This window comes from Chiloscyllium plagiosum, chromosome 37 (genome assembly GCF_004010195.1).
Source record: "Chiloscyllium plagiosum isolate BGI_BamShark_2017 chromosome 37, ASM401019v2, whole genome shotgun sequence".
NCBI lineage: Eukaryota > Metazoa > Chordata > Chondrichthyes > Orectolobiformes > Hemiscylliidae > Chiloscyllium > Chiloscyllium plagiosum.
This window is the reverse complement of record NC_057746.1, coordinates 15656334-15679385: the sequence shown is the minus strand read 5'-3', so window position 1 is coordinate 15679385 and position 23052 is coordinate 15656334. Positions and strand designations below refer to the sequence as shown.

The window sequence follows — 23052 nt, the reverse complement described above, 5'->3', positions numbered from 1 at the left end:
TCTGCACAATTCTAGAAGTTTAGTTTTGCTTGCTGACATTGAATTTGCTGATATTAATGAAAATATTGTCTTGATGCCGCTACAGCCAATTCTCTCAGATTGCACCAATCAGAAACTCTGACTAGACAAAATGATCTTGTTTGCTTGATTTCAACTCGAAGCTGATGATGTTGTACCATCTGAAATTGTTGATTCACTCTGTGTGACACTGTATGGGTATTCATCTCCCTCCTCCTGTGACAATCATTCTTGGACACACTGCTTGTCTCACGTCAGACCAATACTTTCCTGTTTGTTGTGAATATGCCCTCAGGTCTTCTGGCAATGTTAAACTTCTGTTGATTTGTCTCTCTGATGACCGAGCTGTTTGACTTCATATCCGTTAATCAAACTTCCTGCAACAAAAACAAAAATTGCTGGGAATCCGCAGAGGAAAAGCTGAATCGACATTTTGAGTCCAGTGACCTTTCTTCAGAACTGATAATAACGAGGAAATTTAATGCAATTGTTAGGGGGTAAGGGCAATCTTTATCAGCATGTTCAGCATCTGCAGTTGGTTTGTCATATTTTAACCAGGCTTTCTACCTTGCATTTAAGTTTGACATTTTTCACTGTCTAGAGTTGCTGTACCTTTACTGCTTTTATGTTGTGACATTTTCTCTAGTTGCTTTACCTTCTCACAGTTTTCAGAGGTTATATTTGGCCTGAGGTCATGTTCTAAAACTGGTGCATCCACCTTCAAGGGCCTCCCATTTAACAGTTCCACTGATGAGTGCCCGTTAATCGACAGTGTTGTTTTATAACTGAGTGGAGTTAATTCCCAGTTAGGCTTGTTGTGTTGCATTGACTTTCTGCCTCTCCATTTGACTGAGGATGTGCCTATGCTTCCAAAGTTGACTTTCTGAAAGATGATCAGCCATGATCATGCTGAATGGGTGAGCAGGCTCAAAGGGCTGAATGGCCTAGTTCAGCTCCTGTTTTCAATGTTCCCATGAATTTATGACTATGATTTAACATCTATTATCATTTAACATCCTTTTCTCTTTAATGTTTTAAACTTCCATCAAATCACCCCTTTAATTTTCTAAGGGAATACAAACTCGACCTGTTATGCACTGTCTGAAAGTGTGGTTGAGGCAGGTTCAAAGAATATTTATTCTCCTATTCAATATGACCATGGCTGATCATTAATTCAGTACCTTGTTCCCACTTTTTTCCCATAACTCTGGGTCCGTAAGAGCTAACGTGCCTGCGCCAACCATAATGACATTCCAAACTAATTTCATCGACCTGCACATGGCCTGTAGCCCTCTATTCCTCATCTGTTCATGTGTCTGTCCAATGCCTTTTAAACATCACTGTGGTTTTTACTTCTACTACTTTCCCTGACAGTGCCTTCCAGGCACATACTTCCATCTGTGTAAAGGACTTTCCTCACACATCTCCTCCTTTAAACTTATCCCCTCTATCACCTTAAATTTATGTACGCTAATATTTGACATTTCCATCTTGTGAAAACGACTCTGATGATCTATCCTATTTATGTTTTTCATAATTTTATATACTTATATCAGGTCATACTCAGCCTCCATCTCTCCAAGTTTGAAAACAATCTAAGTTTGTGCAACCTCTCCATAAAGCTAGTGCAGTCCAAATCAGGCCACATCCTGGTAAATCTTTTTGCACCCCCACTTCCCTCCTGCAGTGTGGTGACGAGAATGCACGCAATACATCAAATGTGGTCTACCTCAAGCTCTGTACAGCTGCAACATGACTTTTCTCCTCAATGCCCTAAGCAACAAAGAAAAGCTAGGACCTGTTTCCCTGCTGTATTTTTTTATGTTCTATGTGTTTAACTGTATCCAAGTCTTTTGAATTTTAATGTTTTTACATCGGTTTAGGTATCTGATCAGTTTCATTGCTGGAGTTTGCGGATTTGATTGATTTCTTTGACACAAAACATTGGGGCTTATGGGGATTATTTTGGGTGAATTGGACTTTGCTCAATCTGCAACCATCGATTCCATTTTTCCCTCAGTGCCCTCTCGAGTTGCGACTGGGAAACCAAGGCCATCTTTCCCAAGATCAGCTGAAGAGTGATTAGGATTAGTCGGGAAACTGTCATTTGATGATCAATTTAGTTTACCTTTCATTGCACAATCAAGGCATACTTTTTGTCAACTTTAATGTGTTGTTCTACTTAACAGCAGCCAATGCAAGTCTTGACAACTTAATATTATGTGAATTTGCTCAGCTTCAGTTGACATAAAAATACACCATGGGATAGTGAATAGAATGAAGGCAGTGCCCGAAAATTTTACAGTTACAGATGCAAGGTCAAGCAGTCCATGTTAGGCCTATAGATATTCCTTAACTAACCTGCTGAGCTCTGTTATAGCACACCTCTGAAGAAGGTTGGACTTGAACCAATACTTCTGGCTCAGAGACAGTGACACTGCCACTGTACCATTATGGCCTTTAATCAAAGAAGTTACTACAATGACTCTAAGATTTAGAGATTTTGTTTTAACCAACCTGCTCGGACAAATTGTGAGGCATTTTCTGCACAGGTGGGGCTTGTATCTAGATCTCCTAGCCTAGAGACAGGGACACTACCATTGTGCAGCTTATATCCATACTTCCAAGGTTGCAAATGCAGTGGTGATGTCAACCTTGCTTACTAGCCCTTGTCAAGACATCATAACCAATGTTATGTCCTTGCACTGGTGTGTTTTAATTCGTTTAAATGTGGAGTCATGACTAACTGGAAAAATTGGTTTGTGTTAACTTCGTCATCTGTAATGCTTAAAGTTGCAATTCTACAAGCGTTTAGACTTCTATGCACATTGTCTATCAGTTTTATGAGAATAGCACTTTGAATTTTCTAAATTCATTTTTGTGTAGATAGGCAAATTCTTACAGAATATATTTGTTAACAAAAGATATTGCTGTTTAGGAACAGCGAACAGAAGGTTCTAAGATGAGTAAGGGCTGATTTAATGGGAAATTTCCGTAGTCAGCTCTCTTGTTTTGGAAGCAAATCTTGACACTTTTATCTATCACCTATCTGAGCTCCTGAGCTTCTGCTGGACTGCCTGATGATGCCTCGGCCCAATCCCTCGGTGGCCCACGGCAGTGTCTCAGCCTGGTTCTCAGCCGGTTGTGACAGTACTTTGGCATGTTCTGGAAATAGGAGGAAGAGATCAGGGAGGTGGCAGCTTCAGCAGCAGCAGCAGTGATGACATTGCAGCCCAAAGCGGGAAGAGCGAGCGGTGAGGGACCTCCCCCAGTATCTGCGGTGGTTTGGTTAAGAACTGGCAGCTGAATTCTCCCAGAGAATGAGAAAAGTGGAGACTCATCAAACACTGTTGAACTTTGAACTTTATTCCTTTATTTTTCTTGTTTATATTAAGAAGGAATTTAATGTTGACTCTGACCTTTGTTTTATTTTCCAACTTATTCAATGAAGGTAATGATTAACTTTCTAACTTTGTTTCTTTGCCTATTTTGTACCTGAGTTTTTTTTGTACTGAAGGGCACCATCTTTGTGCTTAAGATGGTGTCCTGTGTGACAACATAATATACTGTTCACTGCACTCCTGCACTTCTGTACTTGAGTACACATGACAATGCAATTCAAGTCTAAATGTAAGGATCCTGGTTTTTTTTGCACATTTCAGGCGACATGGTTCATACTTGGCTTTAATATTCTGCCAAAGTTCTTTACTTTTTGACCATTGGGTAGTTTTCAGAATCACCAGGGACAATGATACATTTGGTCAATGAAGGCCTAAACTATCGTTTTGCATCAAATTAACTCTCCTGCATTGCCCCCAAACAAACAGGAATAAAAATATCACTCAGTACATGATTCATTTTAGCTTTTTCCTTTCACAAGAATTGGAAGATCCCATTGACAGCGTCCTCAAAGGAAATTGAAATGATTAACAAGTGTGAGGTCAGAGTCTTAGAGATGTACAGCACGGAAACAGACCCTTCGGTCCAACCCGGCCATGCCGAACAGATATCCCAACCCAGTCCCACCTGCCAGCACCTGGCCTATATCCATCCAAACCCTTCCTATTCATATACCCATCCAAATGCCTCTTAAATGTTGCAATTATACCTGCCTCCACCACTTCCTCTGGCAGCTCATTCCATACACATACCACCTTCTGCATGAAAAAGTTGCCCCTCAGGTCTCTTTTATATCTTTCCCCTCTCACCCTAAACCTATGCCCTCTAGTTCTGGACTCCCCGACCCAGGGAAAAGACTTTGCCGATTTACCCTATCCATGCCCCTCATAATTTTGTAAACATCTATAAGGTCCTCCATCAGCCTCCGACGCTCCAGGAAAAACAGCCTCAGCCTGTTCAGCCTCTCCCTGTAGCTCAGATCCTCCTACCCTGGCAACATCCTTGTAAATCTTTTCTGAACCCTTTCAAGTTTCACAATATCTTTCCGATAGGAAGGAGACCAGGACTGCACGCAATATTCCAACAGTGGCCTAACCAATGTCCTGTACAGCCGCAACATGACCTCCCAACTCCTGTACTCAATACTCTGACCAATAAAGGAAAGCATACCAAAAGCCTTCTTCATTATCCTATCGACCTGCGACTCCACTTTCAACGAGCTATGAACCTGCACTCCAAGGTCTCTTTGTTCAGCAGCACTCCCTAGTACATTACCATTAAGTGTATAAGTCCTGCTAAGATTTGCTTTCCCAAAATGCAGCACCTTGCATTTATCTGAATTAAACTCCATCTGCCACTTCTCAGCCCATTGGCCCATCTGGTCCAGATCCTGTGGTAATCTGAGGTAACCCTCTTCACTGTCCACTACACTTCCAATTTTAGTGTCATCTGCAAGCTTACTAATTGTATCTCTTATGCTCGCATCCAAATCATTTATGTAAATGACAAAAATTCGAGAACCCAGCACCGATCCTTGTGGCACTCCACTGTTCACAGGTTTCCGGTCTGAAAAACAACCCTCCATCACCACCCTCTCTCTTTTACCTTTGAGCCTGTTCTCTATCCAAATGGTTAGTTCCCCCTGTATTCCATGAGATCTAACCTAAACTAAAGTATGTCGGCAACCAGCCACAATATTTAAGTTTTCTTTCATTAATGAGAAGTAAAGTACAAAATAATGATCTCCCATATCTAACAAAGGAAGCTGGTCGATTTTTTTCTGCTACGGCTATGTTTGAACTGCATTCATTAAACCAGGATCTGTTGCCTTATTTTTGTCTTCCATTTCATTTCTATTAAAATGATTGTGTTCTCTGGGCTCTGACAATATCCTTATAATAGTACAGAGAGCTCTAAACAAGTCTCAATGCTAGCCAAGTTGTCTATTTCAACTGCAACACTGGAATCTACCCGACAATGTGGAAAATTGCCCAGGCACATCCTGACCAAAACTAAAACACAGCAGAAATTCAATTGCACCAACTATCAATCCGTTAGTTTATTCTTGACTACGTGCTGGAAAATGTAATTTGCAATTCAATATAGTGCCATTTAACCAGCTCATTGACATTCTTTTTGGGGTCTTCCGGGTCCACTCCATGCCAGATCTCATTACAGCTTTGGTTCAAATTCACCAAGTATCCTTAGACAGCACTTTCGAAACCCACAACCACATCTATCTAGAAGGACAAGGGCAGCAGGTATTTGGGAACGCCGCCACCTGCAAGTTCCCTCCAAGCCACTCACCACCCTGACTTGGAAATATACCACAACTCCTTCATAATTGTTGAGTCAAACTCCTGTAATTCCATTCCTGTAAGCATTGTGGGTCAACCCACAGCAAGTGGACTGCAGCGATTTAAGAAGGCAGCTCACCACCACTTTCTCAAGGGCAAATAGAGATGGGGTTTCAATGCTAGCCAGCCAGTGACGCCCATTTCCCACAAATGACTAAAAAAAAATGACAAAATGTCAGAACTCAAGAAATGAGGTGACCGAGAGCTTCATATCAAGGACTATTTGACTGAATGTGGGATGGAACAATTGTAGCAAAGTTGAAATTAATGGGAGTCCATTGGTTAGAATCATATCTTAGAGCAAGGAAGATATCTAATGTAAGCCAGGCAGCTTGGTCCAACAACATTGCTGCAGGCATTTATTTGCAAGTTCATTTCCAAGCCATGTGGCAATCTGACAGTGAATGGGATCATTTGTTGACTGTCTGGTTCAAAAGACTGGAACTCCCTTCCTCAAAGCATTGGGAATGTGCCTACACACCAAGAGCTGCTACAGTTTCAGAAGATGCCTCATGACGACCTCCATAAGTGCATTTGAGATGTTTAATTAATGAAGTTCTTGGCAGCAATTCCAACCTCACTGAAAGGATTTTAAAAGACTGGTTTGACTAAATGGCTTGTTTTTGTATCTATGTTATGTGCAATTAGCTTGACGTTCTACATTAGCCTGAAGGGCTGTAATAATCTGATAGTTGGTATTAGTCTGAAAATGTATTGTCATAAATTGTTCATTTAATTATTTATCTGATTGGCTACAGTTATAGAGGGAAGCTGCATGTCAAAATGTTATTGGGCATTCAAGAAACACTTCAAATTTGGTACTTAACTGCTCAATCAGAGTAAAATGGTGTCACTGAAGCAATGTGAGGCCTCGATGAATATAATGTTGTTTGAATGATTAAGTTCAAGGAGCTTAAAAGTTCAGGGTATCTCCAATTTAGAACCTAAATAAAATTGTTTGTAAGAAGAGACAGCAGTTTATTCATCATACTATCTGCAGGCAGACAGAAAAACATGCATATGGGATGAGATTAGCGTGAAGCCATCACATCATGTCAGGAAAATACATTGAACAATTCTTGCTTACTTTGGCGCTCCTCATTAGTGGCTGTGACTCTCAAAATTGCGTAAATGTATGTCATGCATGTGTGAGGAAGAAAAGCAAGGTCTCTGCTTTTTTCTGTATTACTTGCTGATCTACACATAGCCTTGGTACAGATAATGATTAGATTAGATTACTTACAGTGTGGAAACAGGCCCTTCAGCCCAACAAGCCCACACCGACCCGCCGAAGCACGACCCACCCAGACCCATTCCTCTGCATTTACCCCTTCACCTAACACTACAGGCAATTTAGCATGGCCAATTCACCAAACCTGCACATTTTTGGATTGTGGGAGGAAACCGGAACACCCGGAGGAAACCCACGCAGACACGGGGAGAATGTGCAAACGCCACACAGAGAGTCGCCTGAGGCGGGAATTGAACCCGAGTCTCTGGCGCTGTGACTCAGCAGTGCTAACCACTGTGCCACCATGCCGCCCACAATACAGATTAGTTCTCCATTTTTGTTCAGTCAAATACCCCAAGTGATCCCTTCTATTTTATCCGAATGAAAGTAAACCTCACAGGTCTGCTCCTTTAATGGAATACTGTGTACCGTTTTCCCTGCGGCCGTTCCCCTCAAGAACCCCCTGTGGCTGTTCCCCTCAAGAACAAGTATACCATTTAGGATACTTGTGGGGGTGACGACTTACCAGGGGTATGCAATGGGGTTCAGGCCTCTGGCACGGAGCCTGTCCCCGTTGCTCAGAAGGGAAGGGTGGAGAAGAGAAGAGCAATAGTTATTGGGTACTCGATAGTTCGGGGCACAGATAGGCGGTTTTGTGGGGGCGAGAGAGACTCACGTTTGGTATGTTGCCTCACAGGTGCAAGGGTACGTGACGTCTCTGATCGCGTTTTCCAGGTCCTTAAGGGGGAGGGGGAGCAGCCCAAAGTCGTGGTCCATATTGGCATCAACGACATAGGTAGGAGGAGGGCTGAGGATCTTAGGCAGGCTTTCAGGGAGCTAGGTTGGAAGCTCAGAGTTAGAACAAACAGAGTTGTTGTCTCTGGTTTGTTACCCCGTGCCACGTGATAGAGAGTCGAGGAATAGGGAGAGAGAACAGTTAAATGCGTGGCTACAGGGATGGTGCAGGAGGGAGGGATTCCGGTATCTGGATAACTGGGGTTCTTTCTGGGGAAGGTGGGACCTCGATAAACAGGATGGTCTACACCTGAACCTGAGGGGCAGCAGTATCCTTGGGGGGAGGTTTGCTAGTGCTCTTCGGGAGGGTTTAAACTAACTCTGCAGGGGCATGGGAACCTAGATTGTAGCTTTACGGTGCAGGACGTGGAGTGTAGTTAGGTTAGGAACATGGCATCAATCTCAAAGGAGGGTGCCTGTAAACAGGAAATTGGCTTGAAGTGTGTATACTTCAATGCAAGAAGTATACGAAATAAGGTAGGAGAACTTGCAGCTTGGGATTTCGATGTTGTGGCTATTACGGAGACATGGGTAGAACAGGGGCAGGATTGGCTGTTGCAGGTTCCAGGGTTTAAATGTTTTAGTAGGGTCAGAGGTGGGGTAAAAGAGGGGGAGGTGTGGCATTGCTTGTCAAAGATCGTATTACAGCGGTGGAAAGGACGATGGATGAAGACTCGCCATCTGAGGTAGTTTGGGCTGAGATTAGGAATAGGAAAGGTGAGGTCACCCTGTTAGGAGTTTTCTACAGGCCTCCTAATAGTCCTAGAGACGTAGAAGAAAGGATTGCGAGGATGATTCAGGAGAAGAGTGAAAGTAATAGGGTGGTTGTTAAGGGGGACTTTAACTTTCCAGAAATTGACTGGGGAAGCTATTGCTCGAGTTCGTTACATGGGTCGGTGTTTGTCCAATGTGAGCAGGAGGGTTTCCTGACACAATATGTAGACAGACCAACAAGAGGTGAGGCCATACTGGATTTGGTTCTGGGTAACGAACCAGGCCAGGTGTTAGAATTGGAGGTAGGTGAGCACTTTGGGGACAGTGACCACAATTTGGTGACTTTTACTCTAGTGATGGAGAGGGATAAGTGTGCATTGCAGGGCATGAGTTATAGCTGGTGGCAGGGAAATTATGATGCGGTGAGGCATGACTTAGGATGCATGGCTTGGAAAAGTAGGCTTCAAGGGTAGGGCGCAAATGATATGTGGAGCTTGTTCAAGGAGCAACTATTGAGTGTCCTTGATAAGTATGTCCATGTCAGGCAGAGAAGAAAGGGTCGTGTGAAGGAGCCGTGGTTTAATAAGGAATTGGAATCCCTTGTTAAAGGGAAGAGGGCGGCCTATGTAGAGATGAGGCGTGAAGGTTCAATTGGGGTGATTGAGAGTTATAAGGTAGGCAGGAAGGATCTGAAGAGAGAGCTAAAAGCAGCAAGGAGGGGACATGAAAAGTCCTAAGTTGGTAGGATTAGGAAAACCCTAATGGCTTTGAGGTATGTAGGGAAGAGGTGTTGGAAATTCTGGAAAGGGTGAAAATAGATAAGTCCCCTGGGGCTGATGGCATTTTTCCTAGGATTCTCTGGAAAGCAAGGGAGGAGATTGCAGAGCCATTGGCCTTGATTTTTATGTCCTCGTTGTCTACAGGAATAGTGCCAGAAGACTGGAGGATAGCAAATGTGGTTCCCTTGTTCAAGAAGGGGAGTAGGGATAACCCTAGTAACTATAGGCCAGTGAGTCTCACTTCTGTTGTGGGCAAAGTCTTAGAGAGAATTGTAAGGGATAGGATTTATGAATATCTGGATAGGAATAATGTGATCAAGGATAGTCAGCATGGTTTTGTGAAGGGTAGGTCGTGCCTCATAAACCTTATTGAATTTATTGAGAAGGTGACTAAGGAGGTGGACGAGGGTAAACTGGTAGATGTGGTGTATATGGATTTTAGTAAGGCGTTTGATAAGGTTCCCCATGGTAGGCGAATGCAAAAAATATGGCATTGAGGGTGAGTTGGAGGTTTGGATTAGGAATTGGCTGGCTGGAAGAAGACAGAGGGTAGTAGTTGATGGCAAAGTTTCTTCATGGAGTGCCGTCACTAGCGGTGTTCCGCAAGGATCTGTTTTGGGACCATTGCTGTTTGTCATTTTTATAAATGACCTGGAAGAGGGGTTAGAAAGTTGGGTGAGCAAGTTTGCGGATGACACAAAAGTCGGAGGAGTTGTTGACAGTGAGGAAGCATGTGGCAGGTTACAGCAGGATATAGAGAAGCTGCAGAGCTGGGCAGAAAGGTGGCAGATGGAATCCAATGTAGCTAAGTGCGAGGTGATTCACTTTGGGAAGAATAACAAAAAGATGGGGTACTGGGCTAATGGTCGGATACTTGGTAGTGTGGATGGTGTGCAGTTTTGGTCGCCATACTTTAGGAAGGATGTGGAGGCACTGGAATGGGTGCAGAGGAGGTTTACCAGGATGTTTCCTGGTATGGTAGGAAGATCGTATGAGGAAAGGCTGAGGCACTTGGTGCTGTTTTCATTGGAGAAAAGAAGGTTTAGGGGTGACTTGATAGAGGTGTACAAGATGATTAGGGGTTTAAATAGGGTTGACCATGAGAATCTTTTTCCACGTATGGAGTCAGCTATTACGAGGGGGCATACCTTTAAATTAAGGGGTGGTAGGTATAGGACAGATGTTAAGGGTAGATTCTTTACTCAGCGAGTCGTGAGTTCATGGAATGCCCGGCCAGTAGCAGTGGTGGACTCTCCCTCTTTATGGGCATTTAAACGCGCATTGGAAAGGCATATGGAGGATATTGGGCTAGTGTAGGTTAGGTGGGCTTGGATCGGCGCAACATCGAGGGCTAAAGGGCCTGTACTGTGCTGTATTTTTCTATGTTCTATGTTCTATGAAACGCCGATTCTCCTGCTCCTTGGATGCTGCCAGACCTGCTGCGCTTTTCTAGCAACACATTTTCAGCAATAGACATCAATGCAGACAAAAAATAAAAAGGAAAAAAGTTACTGGGTGTCTCTACATTTGAACCACTGACTATCCGCAGTGCATAGCAACAGTTGATTCACTTGTCATGTGTGCTGTGACAATGTCATAACAATGCTGCAAACCAATATTTCCTGCCAGGCAATGCCACTGGATCACTGCATTATATTTGAGGTATTCTATTATGAGTTAGCTCAGTGGAGCAGGTCTTTTGTAACTTCAAAATTTGGATCTTCCTCGACATATACAGATACAGAGAATTTTATTTAATAGACAATGTCGAGAAGAGAAATGGCCAGGTAAACAATCTGCTCTGTCTTAAATTTTATTCTGCTTGTAGAACTAACTTCATCCCATTGACGCCATCTCAATTATTCAGTTCATCAGTCCCTCCCCTTTTCCAAATAAACATTCTCTTGTTTTACTTTGAAAGCATTTAAACAACTTGCCTCATCAACTCCCCATGGAAGCTAGTTCCACGTTGTAACCACCCGACAAGTCTGCTCCTGATGACCTCCAAGGGATCTATTAGTAATGCTTTGCATTTATGGCGTTGAGGTTTGAATTCTTCCACATGTGGAATCGCTCTGAAGAGAGACTGCATCATTTCGGGCTAAATACACGAGAACTTAGAAGAATGAGGAGAGATCTCATAGAAATGAGACTAACAGGACTAGACAAGGGATGACGGGATGGTTATTAAGTAACTGGACTCTGATTCTTAGAGGTTTGGCCATGGAAAGTGCACCAGTTAGCAGATCCTGTCAATTAACTGCCAAACCTTGATTAACTTATCCATCAGAAATGTTGCCCCTGATTTCATCAATACATTGTCCGTAATAATGAATCAGAAAATGGCTGACACCTGAGAAACAGAGTAATTATCCTTTGCCATCAACTAGTGTGGATGTACAAAAGTACAATCTTCCCTCAGCATAATGCTCTTTATTTCTCAACAGGGCTTTCACCAATAGATTACCAACAAATACTTAGCATTACCTATATGAGTATGACACAGAATCAAAGCTAAAGAAAGAACTACAATAAAAGCATAGCATAAGGCAAATCCCTCAGATTGGGAGAAATAGGGAAAATAAAAACAACAATGCGGAAAGAGCAGCAGAATGTGAGAAGAAGCCTGTGGATGATATGAAAGCCCAGTCTAAAAGTTTAAATCTATACATTTGTTAGAAGGACTATATCTGATAGATTTGTACACATTTTAAAGTTGATACAGTGGGTAGAGAGATGCACATGCTTTTTCTGTAATTGGATTTTCAACAAGTATTTAATACAATGTCACAACAGAAGTTTTGTACAGAATTACAGCATTGGGAAAAATATTGGGGAATAGTATTGAGGAAAATATCTTAGAATGGAATGAGATTGATGACTGCATGAAAATAAGTACGTATAACCGCATAATGGGTTGTATAACAGCTTATACACCATTGCCAGTGAAGATAATTAAAATCCATGGGAAGAACCTTTCCAGCTCATGATTGACTTATGAATATGGAATGTGTGATCTTACTTGCAAGATATCCTATGTTACTCAGAAGTTGAAGGAGCTGGCATGTAAATGTTCACTTGTACTTTCACAGTACCACATTGTTTCCAACTTATTGACTTACAAACATACTCTGAAACATGTTCATAAGCTGGGAACTGCCTGGAGATAGCAGGAATTTAATGCAAGAGCAAAATGAACTAAGAGCTGGACCATAGATTCTGCACACAGCGCCTGGCATGGGAGTGATGTGCTAATATGGGAGTGAGTATAGTGGAGATTCATGAGGACTCGCCAGGGCCAAAGCATATTCAGAAGGGGAGGATAAGATTTTCAGACTTTGTATGGAACAGAAGATGCTGCAGAGAAATTGGATGGAGGTGAGTGCAATTCCTGATGATGTAGAATGAATGGAGACAAAGACAGACATCCTTGAACAAATTAATATCAGCAATCTGGGCGATTAAAGGGGAATTGAGAAAGATGTTTGCACAGAGAGCATTTTGGAAGTCTAGAAACCTAAACATGAAGGGTGACAAAGGCAAGCATCCTAATTGTATTTTTAAATAATAATTGAATATACACTTGAAATGTCCTAAATTTCCAAGCTAAACACCAAGTGCTGAGAAGTGGAAATGAGGCAGCGTAGCACTTTGACAGTGGTTGAATGGTATGTTGTCAATTTCTATGACTCAGAGATGATCCCTGTTCCATGTGGTCAGAAACGTATTTGTATTTTACCAGAATTCAAACTGAAATAAGAAAACCATTTTTGAAATACAGCATGATATGCTTATTTCAGCAAATGTAATGCCCATTAACATGCTGTCACCAGATGCAGAATTATTATTGATAGTGGAGCCTGTTACTATCAGTTTTAAGAGAATGAGAAACAGGAATAGGAGTAGGCCATTTGGCGCATCAAACCTCACAACCATTCATTAACAAAATGAGCAAACCAATATTTCTCACTTCCACTTTCCTGCACTTTCCCTATAAGCCTTGTTCCCTGATTGATCATTAATCTCTCTATCCTAGATTGAAATATAAATAAGGACACTGCCCCCATAGTTCTCTGCAGAAAGGAGTTCCAAGCAATCACAATCCTCCTCGAGAAGAAGTTTGTCCTCATCTGAGTCTCAGATTTGCTTTGCCTTATTCTGAGACTCAGTCCTCTACTCCTAGACTCTTCCATGCGGGGAACCATCCATTTAACATTTACCATGTTAAGCCCTTAAAAATCAGACATGTTTAATGAAATCACCTCTCGTTCTTCTAAAATCCAGTTACTAGAGTTTAGACTTTATTGCCGAAAGCGATTATTCCATTGAATCTTCTCTTCATTGGCCTCCAGTGAAATGACATCTTTCCTGAACTAAGGGGAGCAAAACTGCTCACAGTACTCCTTGGAATCTCATTCCTGAAGAAGGGCTTATGCCCGAAACGTCGATTCTCCTGCTCCTCGGATGCTGTCTGGCCTGCTGTGTTTTTCCAGCACCACATTTTTCAACTCTGGTCTTCAGCATCTGCAGTCCTCACTTTCTCACAGTACTCCTTGGACAGGGTTACTCTGTCACAAGCGCATCATTGGGAAGTATTGCATTAACAGAGGTAGAACACTGAGGAATCATGAATTATGGGAATGTCAATGTTGAGGCAACACTAACACTGTCGTGGCATCAGTAGTAACAGATGGCTGTACTGTCCAATCTTCAGTACTAGTGCTGCACTGTCAGTAGGTCAGTAGTGATGGATTGATGCATTGTCAGAGGGCCAGTACTGAGGGAGTGCTGCACTATCAGAAGGTCAGTGCTGAGGGAATGTTGCACTGTCAGAGAGTCAGTACTGAAGGAGTGCAGCACTGTCAGAGGGTCAATACTGAAGGAATGTTACATTGTCAGAGGGACAGTACTGAGGGACTGCTGCACTGTCAAAGGGTCAGTGTTGAGGGAGTGCTGCACTGTCAGAGGGTCAATGCTGAGGGAGGGCCGAAATATCAGAGGGTCAGTACTGAGGGAGTGCTTCAGAGGGTCAATGTTGAGGGAGTGCTGAAAGTTCAGAGAGTCAGTACTGAGGGAGTGCCGCACTGTCAGAAATTAAGTAATAAGGGAGTGCTTCATTGTCAGAGAGTTAGTACTGAGGAAGTGCTTATTTTGTCTGTGATGATAATTCAATGCCCTTTTATCATGATGTGGAGGTGCCGATGTTGGACTGGGGTGGACGTAGTTAAAAATCACACAACACTAAGTTTTCATCCAACAGGTTTATTTGGAAGCACTAGCTTTTGGACTGCTGATCCTTCATTTGGTAACTTTGAAAAAGAATCAAAAGACGCAGAATTTATCACAAAAGATGACAGTGAAATGCTATATTGAACAAACCTAGACTGTTGTTAAGTCTTTCGTCTTTTGGAATGGGTTGCAGGTTTCAGTTCATTAATACGTAAATCCCAGAACTTCTTTTTAGTCGCATTCTCAAGAAAGCAAGGTTTTATATTTTAAAAAAGGGTGGCATTTCAGCTCAGACAATGCATTAAAGCTGTGAGGTTAGAGTCCGTCTGTATGTATCCCAATCTTGAATCAGACATGTGCTATTTCCAAAATAAGAATTCATAAAATATTACATGGATTGATTACCTGCATTGACTGCCTGCAGACTGTGCACTTTTTGAGCAAAAAAGAATGTATCTGCAAATATAATTCTGCAAATTCAAATTCACCCCATAGACTTATATGTGTATGGGTGTCTATTCTGAGTGTAGGAAAAACCCTTCTGATTTACTAATGATCTTTAAATCTAAAACCATTTTGGATTTAGGAACTTGGCCATCTTTACCCATCTGGCCAACATGTGACTCTGGTCCAACAGCAATGTGATTGACTCTCAATTGCCCTCTGGGTGATGAGGAATGGGTACTAAACACTGGGCTGGCCAGTGACATCCATATTCTGTGACTGAATATTAAAAAATAATTTGCTCAGTCTATCGGCTCACTCCTATTCTGAACCCTCATATCAACCATTTCTTTTATTTTCATTTCATGTCTCATTTTCCTCCATAACTGACGTCATTTAATAGTACAAGCAGATTCCTTGCTCCTGTAGCAATAGAACTTCTTTTCCCCCAAATATTTCTTTCTCTCAGGCCTCAGTTATGTTTTTAATTTCTACTCTGTCAAATTTTGGTCAAACTTTGTCTCAAATCTTCAAATCTGCTCTTATCTTGAGTCCCAAATCCTTCCAAGTTATCAGATTTCCTTAAATTCTGGCCTCTTGTGCACGCTGAAGAGCTGATTAATACCATAGCTAGTTGATTACAGCTTGTAATTTCAGCTAACAAATTCATGAAATGAAAGTTGTTTAGTTTCTTTGATTCGCTTATTCAATCTAACAAATAAGTCATACCTGGCATTATAATTATTTAAAATAATTACCAGGTTCTCATTATCACTAAAGAAACTATATTGAGCAATCCCGTAATGTCAATTCCCCTATGGAGGTCCCAAAGACTAAAAATAGAAGGTTTTGCAAATATATTGCTTCAGAGTCCAATTTACAGGGATTGTCGGCAGCAGCAAGGGACAGATCACATCACAAAGAAAAATATGGAAATATTTTTCAGCATCAAGAAAGCATACTACACAATTCTTGCTATAATTGGTGTTCCTGGTAAGTATCTGTCACTCTTGCATTTTTCGGAGATTGAGTCAGTTCCTGGAGTGAAAAAAAGATTTCTTTATTCCTTTTTTGTTCTTTCTGGAATTTTTTTCTTAGAGTTGAAATCTGTAAATCAGTGATAGGGAATCATTCTGTCATTTTAGTCTTGATTAATAATTATGCTTTTTATCTGATCAGATTCGGATCAGTGGCACTTTTTTTAAGTTAAACATCCTGAATTACATTTCCAGTTTTGTTCATTTGCTTAGAAAGACAATAAACATGTTCATAACTCTCAGTCTCATTGATTGTCTTCGACTTGTTTCCTTTAGTGGTACATTATGTACAGCCGAGTCAGTGATCAGTACAGGAGACACTCAGAGAGTCAGTATTGAAATTGGTCAGTCCCTGGAATTGTTCTCTTTGTTTTGTTTGCGTTGCTTTTTTCTCAATGAAACTGCCGCCTTCCCTTTCAGACATAATCAACAACAAAGGGTAAGCATTTTGCTGTTGATGATGCTTTCAAAGTAAATATTGATGACATCACACATACAGCACAACGAAAGTGGGAATTTGTTCCAAACAGACAATGTAAATATTATTTCTTCTTTCAAGGTTCCTTGCTTCCTTTCTCATCAATGCCTGCTGTCATGGCCACCTACTCTGTTCTCCCTCACATACTTGTCGAGCTTCCCCTTAATTATTTGACAGCTGCAAATTTAGAAACTGTGTTCTTGATTCCAGTATCAAAACCATTAGAGTCATAGAGTTGTACAGCACAGAATCCGACCTTTGGATCCGACTCGTCCATGCTGACCAGATATCCTAAATTAATCTAATCTCATTTGCCAGTATTTTGACAATGTCCCTGTAAACCTTTCCTATTCAACTATCCATCCAGATGCCTTTTAGCTGTTGTAAGTTTACTCGCCTCCACACTTCCTCTGTCAGCTCATTCCATATATGCACCAGCCTCTGCATGATATAGTTGTCTCCTAGGTCTCTTTTACAACTGATCCCTCTGACCTTAAATCTCCACCCTTTAGTTTTTGGATGCACTGCCTGATCATTAATGTATATTGTGAAAAGCAATGATTCCATCCTGATCTGCCATTTGCCCCGTGACTCCACATTCTCTCATTTTACTCATTCATCCACTCTTGTGCACAATACCAAGGATGATTAAAAAACCCAGATAAGTCATATCTTCTGTTATCTCTGTCACTGTTTTAACAAAAAGTTTTGGTCAGGCAAGCAACAGAATGCTGTGTTGGGAGAGTCCTTATGGATATTTAAAGATAAGATGTCTTTATCAGTATGAGAGTTAAGAGTTACGGGAAATGATAGAAAAATGGACATGAGGAATGCCAGATCAGCCATGATCCTATTGAATGGTGGAGCAGGTTTGAGGGACCAAACAGCCTACTCCTGCACCTATCCTTATGGTATTATCATTTTATTAAGATGGAGGATAATATAGTACAGGAGTAAACTTTTTGGGAACATTCATACAAATTGTAAAAACATCTATAGATATGTGAATAGAAGAACAAGATTAAGTGATGACAAATGGAAGCCCCTGACAGCCAAAAGCAGAAGTTATAATTGGTAATGAAGAGATGGCAGACCAATTAAGTACATACTTTGATTCTGCCTTTATGAAGGATACTCAATAAACTCCCAAAAATGTTGTGGAGCACAGTGCCTAATGAGAAGAACGCACTGAAGAAAGTCAGTTTTAGTAGGGAAATGTTGTTAGGGTAATTGATGGGGTTGAGGAGAAAGTGAGGGCTGCAGATGCTGGAGATCAGAGCTGAAATTGATGGGATTAAAGAACAATGAATCTCCAAACCCTGTTGATATACATCAAAGAACGCTTAAGGAAGTGGTCACAGAAATGTTCAATGCATTGGTGGTCATCTTTCAAAGTTCTATTGACTCTGGAATAGTTCCGATGGATTCGAGGTTAATCAAGGTTCAAGGTTAATGTATACCATCTAGTTTTTTAAAATATATAGAGAGAAAAAACAGGGAATTAGTCAGTCTTACATTAGAGTGGGGAAAATTCCAAGTTCCTTTTAAAAATACAATAGTAAATTGTTGTAGGTAAATGACCACAAGTTGCCTTTAATTCAGTTAGTAGGAAATCTTACTGACATTGAATGATTTCAAGAAAAAGTTACGTATATTTCTTAGGACGGAAGTGATCAAAAGGAAGGGGAGAAAGCACAAGCAAGATACTGAGTTGGATGATCAGTCATGACCATATTGAATGACGTTGTAGGCTCTAAGGGCCGAATGACCTACTTCTGCTCCTTTTTCTATGCTTCTACAGATAAGTTGGGCTCTCCCTTTTGAAAGCCATTTTATTAATTGTAATACTTCCTATTTTTAGATAATCTTCATTTCATTCCTTATGAATTCCATTATTTTCCTATCATCAAAATTAGGCTCACTGGTCTGTAATTCTCTACGCATATTTATTCCTCTTTCTTAAGTACAGGAATTATTTTATCTGTGTGTTAGTCCTCTATGCTAAAACTTGTTAAGTATGTGAAGCATTATAACTGCTACATCTTGTCTAGGTTCTTTTCAACTGTAACCTGTGAAAACCACAGTCTTTATTTCCTCGTTTAGTTTGTTTATTTTATTCCCATATATCCTCTTTTTATATATAATACTTTTATCTTATTGCTAGTCTTGTTATTCATTAATATGATCATATATCTTTAGGTCTCTCGTACCGTCCAAGGTCAAACAAACGATCCTTTAGTATGTCTGCCAGCTCTCTATCTTGAACTGTCTATCCAGTATTAAACCTATTTCTGTTATAGTGCTACATTTATATATCTGTTTATAGAATTTTTGTTTTATAGAATTTGTTTAATAATTTGAATTCACAGATTCCTCTTTTTTCTAACTTGATTAATTGATTTAAATCTCTAATTTTCCCCTTTGTATGATCTCTTACCATGCACTCTAGAATAATGAGCTTCATGTTTCTCTTGACTAATCTTCAATTGTCCTACTGAATCCCCAGGACGTCCAAACACAGGGTTTTGGATTAGCCACATAATCCACTTTCTAAGAGTGTGATCTTGGGTTGTTGCCGGAGTCATTTCCTGTTATAATCTTGGGTATCTTTGTCTGGAATTTGTAATGAAATGAAGAAAACTCTGGCTGACAGGATTAATCCTGTAGCTCAGGCAAACTCTTTTTTTTTTACCTTTTTCAAATGTTAATATTGTCATCATATTTTGGGGTGCAGCTGTTTGTCTACCTTTTCCCCAATTCTAAACATTGATGTTGTGACGATGCTGCTCCTTTAACAAGGTTATGTTGTCCTTTTTTTTCCATCAATATTTAGTCTTTCCCCTTCCCAATCTATTATTCTACATATAAAATGTCTGACTTCCCAGGTCAACATAGATAATGATTTATCAGTAATATTCAGTTTGTTTCTTTTGTCTGTCTTGTAGTTAATTTATTAGCAATTTTGATTCTATCACGAGGAAAGTGTGGACTCTCCACCTGCACCACTCGTTATCTGATAGCCATGGCAACAGCGGATCTACTGGTTGTTATCACTGCATTTATACTATGGAGAATTAAATCATATTATTTCCCAGGATCATTCCTCAACATCACCCCTGTGTGTAATATTAACTTTGTCCTGATTTATGCATCCTCAGAATGTTCAGTCTGGCTTACTGTCACTTTCTCCTTTGATCGATTTGTGGCCATTTGTTGCCAGAAGCTGAAAACAAAATATTGCAGTGGAAAAATTGCAGTGCTGGTTCAGACAACTATCTGCATTCTTCTCTGCTTGAAAGATATTTCCTTCTACTTCACCATTGAACATAGAGCAATAATTGACAATATACCCTGGTTCTGCAGTTTAAAGCCAAGCTTCTTCACTGATCCTGCATGGGTGGCATTTAACTGGTTTGATAAGGTCATAACTCCATTAATCCCGTATGCTTTAATTCTGTTGTTCAACACTCTGACAGTCAGATACATATTAGTGACCAGTCAAGTCCGGAAGGCACTGAGGGATCAGAGCAAAGGACAGAATTGCCATGACCGAGAGATGGAGAATAGAAGGAAGTCTATGGTGCTACTCTTCAGCATATCTGGCAGCTTCATACTCCTGTGGCTTTTATATATTATAGATTTCTTGTATTTTGTCATTACTGGAATTAGTCCTGAATATTACAATAATTCGATGCATATCTTTGCAGATGTTGCAGTTATGCTGCTCAGTTTAAATTGTTGTTCAAATGCATTTATTTATGGGGTGATTCAGTCCAAGTTCAGGGAACAATTGAAGAGCATGGTGAAACATATAGTCAAATTTAAAATTAAATAATTAATAAGCAAAACAATGGAGAACAACTTGGAGATGAGTTGCTAATGTTTCCTTAGTATGAATGAGATACTTCTCCAGATTTCAAATAACTGAAGAATTATAGATGCTGAATTATAGATTTTTCTTGCAAACATCCTCAGCTATACATGTGTTTTAATCTCAATTGATGTTGTTATGGGACAAGTCAGATCTCAGACTGAAAACTGGCTTGTTCGATCAAATCTTGTTTTGCTTTTGTTTGAATGAGGTGGTCTCTCACTGAAACATAAAAAAACATTGTTGAAAATTTACATTTGTTCTGACACTTTTTGGGAAAGTACACTTATTGCCAAGACCCACTCTGATCTAAGCAATGTACACACAGCTCCAAATTTGCCTTCCTGTACTCAACAAGACTACTGATTTTAAGAAATAAATGAGTTCTCAAAAAAAGTAAATAAAACTATGAACTGTGGACACATACCTTCACCTGATAAAACTTAACTGCCTTCAAAAACATGCACATATCTAAAAAAAAGACAATGGAAGTTACAGCAAGCATTATGGTTCAGGGAAAATACGCTCGGAAAATGCAATTCAATAACCACCAGCCATGCTTCTTGATGAGGTGCTATTCTGGATCCTCAAAATCCTTTGTTCTCCAAGTTCCTTCCTTCCAAATTCTTTCCATTCTTTGCCAAAGACATGGATGACTTACACACTAATTGTTCAGTTTCACAGTCACTCATTACAGGCAACAGTAAACAGTAAAAATGTCAGGAAATAATAACTGTTTCCAGGCTTCATTTACTTTGCTGCAGATCGAAACTGATCTTGTTCCTTCAAGTCTGCACCTTTTATTTTCCTTTTTACCCATAAGTGCTGTCACGCGCAACTGAGCAACTTTCCACCACCAAGTTCACCACAATACTTTCTTTTGGCTGAAAGAAAATACAGGCTATTTCAGCATATTTCTGATTAGTGATGATGACCAGTGTTTGGAGAATTAAGAAGTGAGTTGTCTGCTTTAGAATTTGTAGCCTCTAACCTATTCTTTAGGCATCAGTATTTGCATGGCTTCTCCACTTCATTTTCTGTTCACTAGAAATACCCAGAATGTGGATATTGGAGAACTCATTGATAGTAGAATCATTGATAGTCAAAGGGAGATGGTTAGATTTTCTCTTCATGAATATGGTCATTCCTGGCTTGACTACTTCTTGCCACTCATGCCTGGATATGGTCCAGTTTTACTGCCTGTTGGATAGGACTACTTCAATGTATGAGGAATTGTGAATGGTGCTAAACATCATGCAATCTTTAGGTAATATGTCCATAATGTTCTTTTGACAGAGAACTGGTCATTCATGAATCAACTTAAGGCATTTGGTTTTAGGACATTACTCTGAGAAGCTCCTGTAGCAACGTGGTCAGACTGAGATATTTGACCTCAAATAAAAGCAACCATTGTCCTCGGTTGATGGACACCCCATATCATTGACTTCATTTTTGTTTCCCTTGTTGCCACACTCAGTCAAATGTTATTTTGGTGTCAAGAGCAGATACTCTTAACTCATCTCGAGTTCAATTCTTCTATTTCATTTGGCTTTTTAGCTCTCAATTCTGAAGCGCCATATTTGACTCTTACTGCTAGAGATGCAGAGTTTCTCCAGCATTTTCAGTATTAATTTTCGATCTTCCACATCCAGAGTGTTTTGTATTTTAACATAGGAATATTGTATTTTTTTTCTTATTCAGTCATGAAATGTGGAGAGCTCTGGCTAGGCCAGCATTTATTACCAATTCCTCATTGCATAGAGGCTGTTGAGAGGAAACTACATTGCTGTGCATCTGGAGTCACATGTAGGCCATACAAGTAAGGATGGCAGGTTTCCTTCCCTAAATAACATCAGTGAACCAGATATCTGTCTGACAATCGACAATGGTTTCATGACTGCCAGTAGAGCCTGACTTTCAGATTGCAACTATAGAGTTGTAATCTCGCACGGTTCGAGATCCTTTCGACCAACTCATGCATGCCAACAAGGTATACTAAATTCACCTAATCCCATTTGCTAACATTTGGCCCACATTCATCTAAATCCTTCCAATTCATGCACCCATTCAGATGAATTTTAAATATTGCCTCCACCACTTCCTCTGGCAGCTCATTCCATATATGCATTACCCTCTGCTTGAGTAAGTTGCCACTTAGGTCTTTTATGTCTTTCCCTGTCTTACCTGAAACTTAAGCCCTTTAAGTTTGGACCCCTCTACCCTGGGAAAAAGACCTTGGTTATTCATTCTATCCATGCTTCCTCAAGATTTTATAAACTCCTATAGCTCCCTCAGCCTCCCACACTCCAGAGAAAATAGCCCCACTATTCAGACTCTCCCTGTAGTTCCAACCCTCCAATTCTACCAACATCCTTGTAAATATTTTCTGAAGCCTTTCATGCTCAACAGCATGAGGAGACAATGGCCTTGTGCTTTAGATTAGATTAGATTACTTTACAGTGTGTAAACAGGCCCTTCGGCCCAACAAGTCCACACCGCCCCGCCGAAGCGCAAACCACCCATACCCCTACATTTACCCCTTACCTAACACTACGGGCAATTTAGCATGGCCAATTCACCTGACCTGCACATCTTTGGACTGTGGGAGGAAACCGGAGCACCCGGAGGAAACCCACGCAGACACGGGGAGAATGTGCAAACTCCACACAGTCAGTCGCCTGAGGCGGGAATTGAACCCGG

At 40.7% G+C, this 23052-nt stretch overlaps 1 protein-coding gene across 4 annotated transcripts in view; it reads left to right on the top strand.

Moving 5' to 3' along the window:
• LOC122541318 (netrin-G1-like) overlaps positions 1 to 23052 on the top strand; it is a 910622-nt gene that overhangs the window by 712670 nt on the left and 174900 nt on the right. The window lies entirely within an intron of this gene.